Here is a 12,198-nt window from a genome sequence, read left to right as displayed (position 1 = left end):
CAACTTCTTCATTCTAACTATAATTCTTAATGCCACAATTATTCATCCTAAAGGTTATTAAAAAGCACCAGGAGAATCAGTAGAATTTATGCAAGCAACACTGTAAAAAAAGTCTGTAAAATAAACAGTACAAATCTGTGAAATCATGACAGAAAAATTTTGTAAAGAAAAACACAATGATATTTTGTTCATTTACCAGTATGATGTTGTATAATGTAGAACCGAAAATTATTGTAAATTTTAAAATAGAAAATTGTAAATAATACTGTATTTTGTTGTGGAAAACACACATTTTGTATGTTTAATGGAAAAAGTTGTATCCTTCACAACATTTTTACATTTCAGCAGTGAAAAACTAACATTTACATTCTGTGATTATTAAATCCAAATGAATTGGAAGCTTACCATTTTTCTGGGCTTCCATGTTTAAGCTGTTGCCCCAACTCCAGATAAGTGGAAGATGGATGGATGGATGGACAATGAAATAAATGAATAAATGAATAGATTTGGAAATTAATGTGGAATTACGTAATTATGATTCCACATTGTTTACTTCCAATTTTGTTTACTAGTTATCTATTTATATTCACTTGTGTTTTCCCACTTCTTTAGATTGTCATTTCCTCTTTAATTCATTTACTTATTCTTTGTCAATTTTGATTGGATCATTTCTTCATATTTCACGACTAACAGGAAACACCTGAATCAACAAGGAAGTCATGTACTTGCTTATACATGTATTTTATTTTATTTATTTATTTTTTGCTAACACTGGATTTTTTACCTTCACCGTTGCCATTATAAGCTCAAAGTTTGGCTACTGCAAGAAAGACAGAGATCACCGCTTTGTGCTCAACTTCTCCCATTCGCTGGACACTGCGGTCTGTTCTGCTCTCTGATTGGTCCGCTTACCTGGCGCCTGAAAGCTGTTTTGAACAAGTTCGTTCAACGGTTCTCATCTCAGAAGAAGCTGAATTGTGCTCAAACCTCGACAAAGAAAAGAACGCTGTTTGGACCTCGTCAGCTTTCAGCAAATGTAAGTTAAGCTTTATTTTCTTCAAACGTAAAAGGCACGGTAATTTGTGTTTCTGGGGAGATTAAATTTTGTTTTTAAGGCGTCATATTGCTTCTTGGAACAATATGCAGTCGAATCATTTTTTGCTACACCTGCAACACGTGTAACTTGTTGGGTAGGTTGAAATTGTTTAAACATGATTACATGTACGTTTTGCTGTAAAACACTAGAATCATTGAGGGGCTATGTGTTGCATTGCAGAGTGCACAGAAACGAGCCCAGTTGTGTATTCAAATGCCTCTGCACAGAATGTAAGCGGACATTTTGTACATATGCAGCGTTTAAAACTCATTTTTACTGAGTTCACAACGTGGCTTCACAACCCGAATCAGCCAAAGCCATTGTTGCTAAATTGAAATGCACCATTTCATTGTGTGGGCACCGAAGCCAAACTGTGAAAGAAGTCGTTGCTCATTTAAAGGAGCATGTCCAGTAAAAGCCTGCAAAAAAGTTTTCAGCGTCAAATCATCATTCACAGCTCATATGTCCCGTAAACATAGAGATTTTTCTGTGGATAACATTGATGTTTTGTACAAGGAAACTACAAGTAAGATCGTTAGTCTGTCAGAAAACGATGGACCTTCTGAGAGCTTTAACATAAATGACTTGGTTGACTTTTACCCTTTGACCTCTTATCAGGTAAATGGACAACAAGTTGTTCCTCTGAAACACAGTGTGTTTTCAAAATAAAAATGTCTTTATATACCATGATGGAAAGTCCACTTAAAACAGATATGTTGATGTGAAGAAAAATAATAAAGAAAAAACAGGGAGAGAAGTTTGACTAAAAATTTAAGGATGTACATGACTAAAAAGTGTGAATCAGGCACGATATTTTGTTTGACACTAAGTATGAGTCTCTTTAATTTGTACATAGTTGAATACATGTTATATTACGGTGATCTTGTTTTTTTACCATTATTTTGTCTGATTTTATTCCAGAAATGGCTGAGCAAACATTTTTACGCAGCGCTATCAGTGAAGTGTTGCCCGATCTTGCAGAGGCTTCAAAAGACACTCTCAAGGAGACTTTACAGTCAATTGGAGTAGAAACGTATGATGACTTCCAGTTCATTGTTGAGGAAGACTTGCTGTCAGCATTAAGACCAATTCAAGCCAGAAAGGCACTTGCTGCTTGGAAATTCAGATGTAAGTAAAATTGTAGAAAAGCAAAAATCAACCATTAAACACTGATATTCATATTCAGTTCTGATAACTTATTTGTTTTTTTGTGTTTTTGAAGGCCGGACCCTGAAACCAGCAGGTCCTCAAGTAATGCATCACCAGATACTCCTCCATCAGAGCAGTCTTTGCAGTCCCCGCTAAGTGTGTCATCAAACTCCTCCAGCAGCAACCAGACATCTGCAGCAGACTGGGTGGACACCTTTGAGATACCATGGGAAAAGTTCTCAGAAGAACTGATGCAGGCATTAGAGAGAGGTAAACGGCCAAGTCCAAAAATGAGGAAGGAGATGGTCAGGATTGTGGTGTCTGAAATGATGCAAAAAAGTTCTTACTTGGGTAAAAGGAGTTCTAGAGAGGTTGCAAAGAAGATGGTGGCAAAATATCCAAAATCTCTACAAGACATTATCGATGGAGATGTCATTGGCCCTGGCTATCATTCACTCGTCAAACAACTTCAATATCGAATTGACAACGTGAAGCGATCTACAATGCCTAAAATAAGAAAGCAAAAGCGCTGCTCTGAAAACTCTGACACAGATGAAATTCCTCAGGAACAAAGAGCTGCAATTCAGGACACCTATGGGTGTATCAACTGGAATGTAAAATTCCTTCCTCTTGGAGAAACTGCTGAAAGTCAGCAACAGAAGAAGGACAAGCTCAAGATGATGTCTCTGCAGAAGGAGGCCAATCCTGAGGAGATGAAACAATTACTGAGGACAACTTTCTACTCACAGCGCAAAGATATTAACCAGGGGAAAAGCATTCAAGATGTCTTGGAAGCCTGGCCTGTTTTATTTCATGATATTGGGATGGCTGTACACTACAAGGAACTTACTGGACTTGGATTGAAGGAAACCTTCATGAGGAACATGGATATGAAGGGAAAAAGACTGCTGAACTACATGAACACTGTTTGTGTGAACAAAAACAAAACGTTTTTCCAGGCTCAGACAAAGTTGAAGATGTTAAGGGGAGAACTGGACGGTTACTCTGAAGATGTTAAAGAGCTGATGCTCCTACTTCTCTGCTACTTCAATGAAAATGAAGAAGCAATGTTCTTCTGTGTGGAGGACACATGCCTAGCTGAAGAAGTACAGATGGAGAATGTCTCCTTGACTCCCACTATCATTGTGTGTGGTGAGTTCATTTTTGTTTTTCCAGTTTCTTTGACCTTTTGTCTTTTTTGTTGTCTTGTCCCCTTTCTTTGCCCTTTTGTCCATCTGACATTTTGTTTAATATTGTTTTGTTTTTTTTCAATTATTTTCTTATGCTATTACTATACTAATATTTTTTTTTGTACTTTTTACTTAATTTGTTATTTTTCATATAAATGTCATTGTTTTGTTGTATCAGGAGTCTAAATTTATTTGTTCTTTCTCCTTAGGTCAATCCTGCTTCCATGCTAAACGATTCATGCTGAGTGTGGATCAACAGATTGGAAACAACATCATCTCCTGTTTTATTTCTGCCCTCTGCATGATGTTTGGGAGCTATTATTGTTTTAACATACATTATCCATCGGGGCTGGCGTCTACACTGGAGTTTCTGCAGAGGTATGAGTTTTTTTTTTTTAATTGTAGGGAGTTAAATTTGACTTTTGACAACTTTTATATCTTGAATAAAATGTTTATTTCTTTGTGAAGCACATTTTGATGTAGTTTTCTGTTTGTCCTCTTTATCTTAAGGTGTTTCTTCTCAATCAACCCAGACAAGGGCAGTAAGGTAGAAGAAACCCGTAAACCCAGACTGCGTGTGAACCCCCGTGTACTCACCTTGATCCAGGAACTTTCGGATCATGAGTGGCGTGATGTTTGAGAAAGGACTAAAGTCAGTGAGTTATCAAGACAGTGTTTAATCTTAACAGAGCTGAATAGATTTGTAAATGTATGTTGCATCTCACACTGTGTCTGCTGAAGTTAAAAAAGTTGAAAAGACATATTTATATTTGTTCAGTGGCTGAATTTTGCTCAATGTCAGAAAGGACAAATGAGAATTTCATTGAAAATATGTTTTCAATTAAAATGTTTATTTGTTTCTAAAAAAAATTTGAATTATCATTATAGATACAGTTTGTATTGGGCTTCCTTGTGTTTTAAATTTGCACTTAACTGGTAAATGTTTGTTGAAATTTGATGTTTATAGATATTTGAAAATAGAATTGTTTCTAAAAAAGAAAAACTTTTGAAGCAAACAAACATTATTATTAAAATGTATACTGGAAATAGAAATTTATTGTATGTTATAATCTTCAAGCCCCCCCTCCAAAAAAAGGGGGTGAAAGTTGGTTCTCATACTGTTTCTGATAAAGTTAAAAAGGTTGAAGAAATGTATATCTATTCAGCAGGTGCATTTGCTTCATGTGCTTTATGATGTTCAGAAAAGACAAATGAGAAAATAAATATTTCAAAGGCATGTAAGTGTATGTTTATTTTTTTAAGATTATCATAGATACAATTTATATTGGGCTTCCTTGTGTTTTAAAGTTTCCTTTAAGTGGGAAATGTTTGTTGAAATTTGATGCTTATAGATATTTAAAAATATAATTATTAGTAAAAAGAAAAAAATTTAGAGCAAATTTCTGTTTTTCAGAAAGTATTAATAAAATGTTTTAAATTGACATTTTAACAGTTTTAATCTGTTATTCAAAGGTATTTTATCAGTAGGACTAAATGAAGTTTTTTTGTACAACAAACAAAAACTGGGTAAATCTTACTGGAAAAAAGTGTAAAATAACAGCATTATTATGATAATTCATCAGAAAAAGTTGGTTAAAATTACTTGATAAAACTGTTTTATTACAAAAATAACCCTTTTCAAATCACAGTTAAAATTTGTGCACAACTATGGGACAATCTGTTTATTTCACAATTTAACACTGTTGTAATTAGTTTGGTCAGTAAAACAGTTTACATGTTCACTGTGTTTTCTACAGAATTATTCTGGCAACCACAGCTGCCAGTTTTTTTTTTGTAAAAACAACAGAATTTTTTTTTACAGTGAAGAATATAATGTTTCTGATGAGATTTGTAACTGAAACACAAAGATCTGATCAATAGTTAGTTGATAATAGCTTTACTTGAAGTATTACTGCTTTCAAAACAGAACATCTGTGGTTTAAAGTCTAGCTTCCTCAAAAGCTTGAATGTCCTAGGGCACAAAGAAACGAAACATTTCTTCACACATTTCTTCTGTGTGTGAATTACAGTGTAGCTTTAAAAGGTTGTATTGACTGGTAAGTGCTGGATGAATATATAGGTGTTAATGGGTAAATGTGTAAAAGAGTTTTGAGTAGTCAACAAGACAAGAAAAGAAGTCGATTAATGCAGCCCATTTACAGTTTCTTTAGAGCATAAGGGGGAAAAAAGACAAAATGGTAAAAACTACTGCACATGTTTTGTATTGTGCACATATGTTATTATTATTATTATTATTTTAAAATCAATGATAAAAAAAAGTTTTGCAAAAATATCAGATTTGGACCAGTGGATGCTTATTCTGCTTTTGCTCTTCATTCACACTCATAACCTGATGGTAAGAACATTTGGAGTTTACATAAAAAATGCCTCCAAAAGCAGCTTGATATCATGTTTACACATATGAGCATAGATGTTCTTGTTTACATCCTTGCGTCTACAACATCTATCATTTCAAGAAGTCTTTTGTTTATCTTTATTCGTTAAGTCCTGATATAATGAACAGTGTTTTTCTTTTTTGCAGACTATAGGAAGGTAATTGTTACTCTGCAATCATTGTTGTCGTCATCAGAGGTGATGAAACAGATGTGTGAGAGACAGAACAATGAGTATGAAGCTTGTGTTCTCACTCTTTTCTCGCTTTTATAGACTCAAATTCTACACATTAATGTTTTCAAAAGCCCAGTCATTGTTGTAAACAAACTGTACATCAGATTTGTTCTTGTTTTCAGTAGTGATTCTTTTATTATATTCTCAAATTATGTTATTAGGTACAAAAAGAAAATACTCAGAGAAAATTTGGCAAGTTATTTGTGGCATTACCCCCATGATGGGACATGGTGGAAGAAGTATTATGCTATGGGGATGCTTTATTCAAGTAGGGATGATGTAACTACAGAGTTAATGTGCAATTCTGGAGAAAACTTGTTGGAAGCTGCTAAAGACTTGAGGCTGCAGAAAATATTGTTTTGCTTTCAATGGTGATGATTTTAAATGTAAATTATATAATCAGCTATTAAAAACAAAGATATTCAGGAAATATGCAAATTACCATTTAAGCTGCAAACTTATATATACCCAGAGAAGAAATAAGTGACTCAAATTTCTCAGAGATGATTGATGTTGTTGTATTTTTACCGATAAACTAGAAAACCACAATACTGTGGTCTTGCTGTTCATTAGCTCAGCTCAGTGTTTGAATTATCCTTCCCGTCCCACTTGCAAGCTAATTTGCACATAAGAGGTACTTTAAAATGTGAAAGTCGCCATCACAGCGTGTTAGTGTAAATGATGAAATTGCATGGCTGAGACAGAGGCATGTAGATGCAGCTGGGTAGGTCAGTCAGGCTGTTGCATAAGCTCAGCAGGCTCCGACTGCGTTCTGAAGTGATGCATTCCCAGTCCTCCTGAGAGAGTGGAGAACACTAATATGCATGATTGAAATACGCAAGAGAAAGTGGAGCGCAGCAAAGTGTTGAAGAAACAGAAGTCAATATAAAAACTTAAACGAGGGTTTGGTAACTATAAGACGGGGGAGAGTGACTCAAATATGAAGAAAAAAGGGAGAAATGAGGGATGTAATCCATGATCCAGATGGAGGGAGGCTTGTTGTTGGGAGCAGCAGGGGATTGGGGCTCTCAGTTAATGTGACGGCCATGCTGGGTAAAAATAGCCCAGGGAAGCAGGGCAGGACTCCTCTATGATGAATAATACACAGAGGATGAGGGAGGGAGGAGTGGAGCATGGAAACGAAGCAATAGTTTGCTTGGATCAAAATATAATTAATAGCAGCCATTTTGCTTGTCTAGGTTAACCCTAATGACAAGTTATCATTCCTCTGAAAAATATCTTAGAATTTAAAACTTTCAGATGTCAAAACGTGCCTAATTCATGTGAGATCACAGAATAAAATAACATTACAAAACCATTTAAGTTTCAGAGATGTGAAAGAGAAAATGTGAGGCTTTTATCCCCTCTATGTCCACAGAGAGATGGGGATATGCAGTAAGCTCTTTCACTCCATCAAATATTCACACTGTGGGGGAAATGCATTGGATCCCTGAGGACCTGTCTAAGACACTTTGTACATCTGCAGGTATATTTGATCACATGAACTCAACAGGCTGCAATCATACATTTCATTTTCAGCTCATAAAGCTCTGTCCTTTAAATGCATTACCTTACATTAACAGACAGTCAAAATCCAAACCGAGACAGTGCAGACAGGATGATTTGACTCAGGGAAATGGGTTGTGACAACGCTTTTAAGCGCACAACCCTGATATAAAGCACAATGTGTGGCATTCACTGACCGGAACAGAAACAAAACGACATTTTAAAAAATAAAAATCCTTGTTCTTCTTTTTAATAATCTATGTTTTAAACCTTTTATTAAATGAGTTTGTCTGGTCAGAACTTGTTTCACTGCTAAGAAAAAAAAATCACTGTTCATGTTAGGAAACATAATCCATGTCAAATTTAACAATGACAGCGTGTTTCAGAGGGAGCTCTTTATTGAATGCTAGCCTCGGTGGTTTATTGTTTGCGCTTTACTTGAGGAAAATTGATTGCCACGAGCATTATGCTGCTGAATGAGTTTGTTTACCCTGTTCAGTTTACAGAAATGATGGGGGAGATGTAGCAGCCACTTGGTTCTAAACTAATCACCCTGTCTGGTGATAACACAACAAAACGATGAATTTTTCACTCTGAAAAAAAGGTTGGCATGTTAGGCTGTCCACAGTTTGACTGACACACTTTAAGATTGGTGAAAATGTATTGCTAAATGGCCATTCAGCTCTGAAGGGAGGCTAACGCTGTCCTAGCTGGTTTATAGCTGAATCATCAAGTACAATTCCCTATTGATTCCACAGAAAATCTTATGATTTTTTGTATTTTTCAGAAGATAAAATGTCTTCTGTAGGGACATGAGATTAAAAACATTTCAGGAAAAAAATAAATAAATAAATGTTAGTGTGGTAAAGATCTTTAGAGGTTAAAAATATACTGAAAACACTTTAAGTGCTTAAAAGGCTCCTGCTCTTCAAAAAAGTGAAACCAGCATTCAAATATTTAAGTGAGAGAGCTGGTGGGACACTGAACCTTTTAAACAAACATCAACCCAAAAGGAAAGAATGAGAGGGGCTGAACTTAAAAGTTTAAATGAGTAAAGAAGGGGAAAGAGAGCAAGAGATGTGTCTGCTTTAAAATTTAAGAAGCTCTTTATTTGAAATTCTATTTTGCTGGACTCACACCCCAAAGAACAAACAAACACATCCTTTCAGAAATATATGAATCTTCTCTATTGACTTGTATGGTAGCCCTGAGGTGCAAACCACTTCAACAAATTCAAAAACACAACAACATTAACGAAGCACTACAACATTAACAAAACGGAAAGGGCATGTCCCAGTTGGAGACCTGAGAAATCGCTGATCGGACAATATGCATGAATACGTATACGCTCAGTCCTATTTACGTCACCACCATCTTGAAAGTGGGAGTGGAGAAAACGTGCTGCGTGGACTAGTTTCAACGGTTTTACAGTACAAAGTGGACCCACTGCCTTTACCTTTCACAGGTAAGAATTAAAGATAATAATGACGTAAATTTACGAGCAGAATTTCTTGACTTTGTGGCCAGTACTGTGCATTTCCGAGGTGAAACAAACTTCTAAACAACCAAGAAACATTTCCTTTGTAAATAAATTGGCCCAGTTAACTACTCTGACTATTTTCTTAGCTTAGCTAACTTTTTTTTATACTGTGTAGTTTTTTCAAAGAGGGAGAGGTAATGAGAAACCTGTAACGGGCGCTTTTGCCGTTTGTTTATTGTTGCCATGGTTACCTAGAAGTTTTGAGACAGGTCGTTGTTTGTCTGTGGTCAAACATGGTTACTTTAAGGTACGTCAGTTGTCTGTAAGATGTTTCTTATAATTTATGTAGATTAAAATAATTTGTTTGATATAACAGCGAACCTGAAGTGGACTGAAAGTCCATTAATCCAGAGAGCAGCGCGGAGACCGGGGGATTTCATCAGGACAGGTCCATAAGGATCAGAGCTGGAGCTGTTTTTCTTCAGACTTCTGTTTCGCAGTTCATCTCCACAATGTCTGTGTTTAGATGCCAAGTCAATGACCCCATATGGTGAAGATATGTTTTTTTTTTCCTGAATGTGAACGAATCAGGGATGCATTTTCTAATGCACTGTTAGATCATTTTTATCATTCTTCGCTTTAACCTGTGGCTAGCCAGATGTCTCAGAAGGCCCAGTCACTGAACTGCTCCCAGTTTGACCAGCAGACTGGACCCCTGCCTGTGCTCTGTGTTGCCAGTATAATATAAATAAATTTGTAATGTACTGCACACTTTTTTTCCTTTCACTTTTTAAGTGAAATATCTCAATTTGAAGTATTAGGATATTATGACAGTTTATGTAAAGAAATAAAAAATAATTTAGTCTGTTAGATTTCGTTCACATTGCTGTCTATAGCACAGTTGACATATTACACTGTAATAAATATTTTAAGTAAAAATATGTAGCTAAAGTTTGACAACTATTATCAAAGTTTGTCTTTACAGTAAAATGCCTAAAAATATCTTGAAATAGCAAATGCACATTGAATTATGGAATTGTGTTAATATGTTCATGAATACATCACTGTAAAGATGTGTGTGTGTGTAGGTGGGGGGGAGGGGGGTTCATTAATAAAAACGATTTATCAGAATCAGCTGTATCAAATGTAATTATTGTGCCCCAAAACAATTAAATAATCACATCAAAATGTTTGAAACGTTGTCCTTTGTTTTGTTTTTCTCATTCCTGTATATAATAATGTGTGAGAGATTGTGTCAGTGGCATTCAGTAACTTGAAATATTTTGCAGAATGGCACTTTGCGAAGTTCTGTCCATTTATTTGTATTAGTTTGCTGGTAGATAAACCACTTTCGTTTTTTTTAAAGGTTTTGTTGGCTCTAGTAGCCTTTATTTGAAAGTAGTTCGACAGGAAAGAGGGTAATGAGAAAGGGGGAAGACATGCGGCAAATGTCGCCAAGCCGGGAATCGAACCTTAGTCCTCGAACCACGAGGACTAAGGCCTCAATATGTGGGTTGTGCTTTGCCTCTGCGCCACCACAGCACCCAATAAACCACTTTCAATATGGCGGACGCTATAGCGCATCGCAACAACGGGCCAATCCGCTCAAGCGATAACGTCTGGTTCAAAAGCACTGTCGTCCAATCAGCGATCTCTCAGGTCTCCAACCGTTTCGTTAATGTTGTTGTGTTTCGTTAATGTTGTTGTCTTTTTGTAATTTGTAATTGTGCTATGTTAATGTTGAAATGGTTTGCACCTCAGGGCCACAGTAGACTTGCATAAGGTAAAAATACATACAATCAACTCTGCTGATGAACTTAACTACAGTAAATATTATCTTATAATTGCAGCATTATGCAAAAAAGTAAAACTATTAGCAAAAAGGAATATTTTACATCACAAATTACACTGAATAGTTAAACCTTGCAATAATAATTTTACTTTTTCTTTAAAAAATATAAATTAGTCATTTTGCAAAAGTAGCAATTTCAATCATACTTTTAGTTGTCGGGGTCAGTCATACTTTATCACTTTATCATATCATTAATGCTTTAACCTGGAAGGATGGACAAGAAAAAAGAACAGCTCTTATTTGCACAAAGCCATTAAGAGTGCTATTTAAACTTAGCAGGACACATTCTCAATTTTCATCTGCCAATCTGGCAGTCTGCCATAGCTCAAATATCTGACGTGACGAGCAGAACTGCTGGTTTAATCTGGCACTACGTGACAGCTTTTTATCTCTGGCGGCGCCGATGCCTGCTGCTGCGTCCCAAACAAGAGATTCTGGAGCGTGGTGTGTAGCAAGCAAACGGAGTGGCTTATTGTAGCACCCATATTAGCTGACCCCAGATGTGTACTGAACATCAAATCCTTTGCAGTAATTCTACTCGCTGCTCTAAATACCAATGAGGGCTGCTGGTTGCTATGGTAACGGCACTCCTTCCCGAAACGGTGAGTAGTAGGATCTGCCAGTCTCCGTGTTTCACCCCCGCTCTGTTTTCTCATCTTACTCACCGGTTTATCTGCATGTCACATGTGTAAATAACACGCTGCGGATCTGCTGAAATGCTTTTCTCTCTATTTTTTTTTCTTGTGGCCGCAGTTTGACCGTCCTCATGATGACAGCCCATATTTTTGGAGCATGGGTTTAATGTAAGCAGGGGTGGAGGGATTTTCTTTTTCCAACCCAGACAGGAGCGAGTAGCTCTGGCTCTTATCATGTTTGATGTGATCCAACATTATGAAACGTTTGACATTCAATCCAAAATTGCAAGGCTAGGCTTGAGAGTAATCGGATTTTTATTGACATAAAGCTGACCATGATCTGAGCAACGTGAGCTCAGTTGCACTTCTTAGTAAATATAATATTGAAATTGAATGTTTTTGATTGATTGAAGAAGCCTCACTACTGTTGTGGTGAATACAAATACATTGGTATTTTAGCAGTGCCTGTACTTTTCTAGCTGTACTATTTTAGCATTTACATGTATGACCCACTCTCTCTTCAACCAATTTACAAAATGGACTTAACCTATTTGTGCTGGTCCACAATTCAATCCATTTTACTTCACTATTCAGTCCCATATTCAGCAGACTGTCCTTTTCCACTTGACTGCCTGGCTACCCCTATGCCAGCCCGTGGTACC

At 36.3% G+C, this 12,198-nt stretch overlaps 1 protein-coding gene and 1 long non-coding RNA gene across 3 annotated transcripts in view; one reads left to right on the top strand and one right to left on the bottom strand.

The window, feature by feature from the left end:
- slc12a5a (solute carrier family 12 member 5a) overlaps positions 1-12,198 on the bottom strand; it is a 151,934-nt gene that overhangs the window by 118,457 nt on the left and 21,279 nt on the right. The window lies entirely within an intron of this gene.
- Positions 2,105-4,328, top strand: LOC114135547 (uncharacterized). Its single transcript, XR_003593611.1, has 3 exons — positions 2,105-2,224; positions 3,645-3,813; positions 3,946-4,328. It is a non-coding gene; the product is annotated as an uncharacterized LOC114135547 (long non-coding RNA).

This window comes from Xiphophorus couchianus, chromosome 20 (assembly GCF_001444195.1).
Source record: "Xiphophorus couchianus chromosome 20, X_couchianus-1.0, whole genome shotgun sequence".
NCBI lineage: Eukaryota > Metazoa > Chordata > Actinopteri > Cyprinodontiformes > Poeciliidae > Xiphophorus > Xiphophorus couchianus.
The sequence above is the reverse complement of the archived record's forward strand: the minus strand, read 5'-3'. Positions and strand labels throughout refer to the sequence as shown.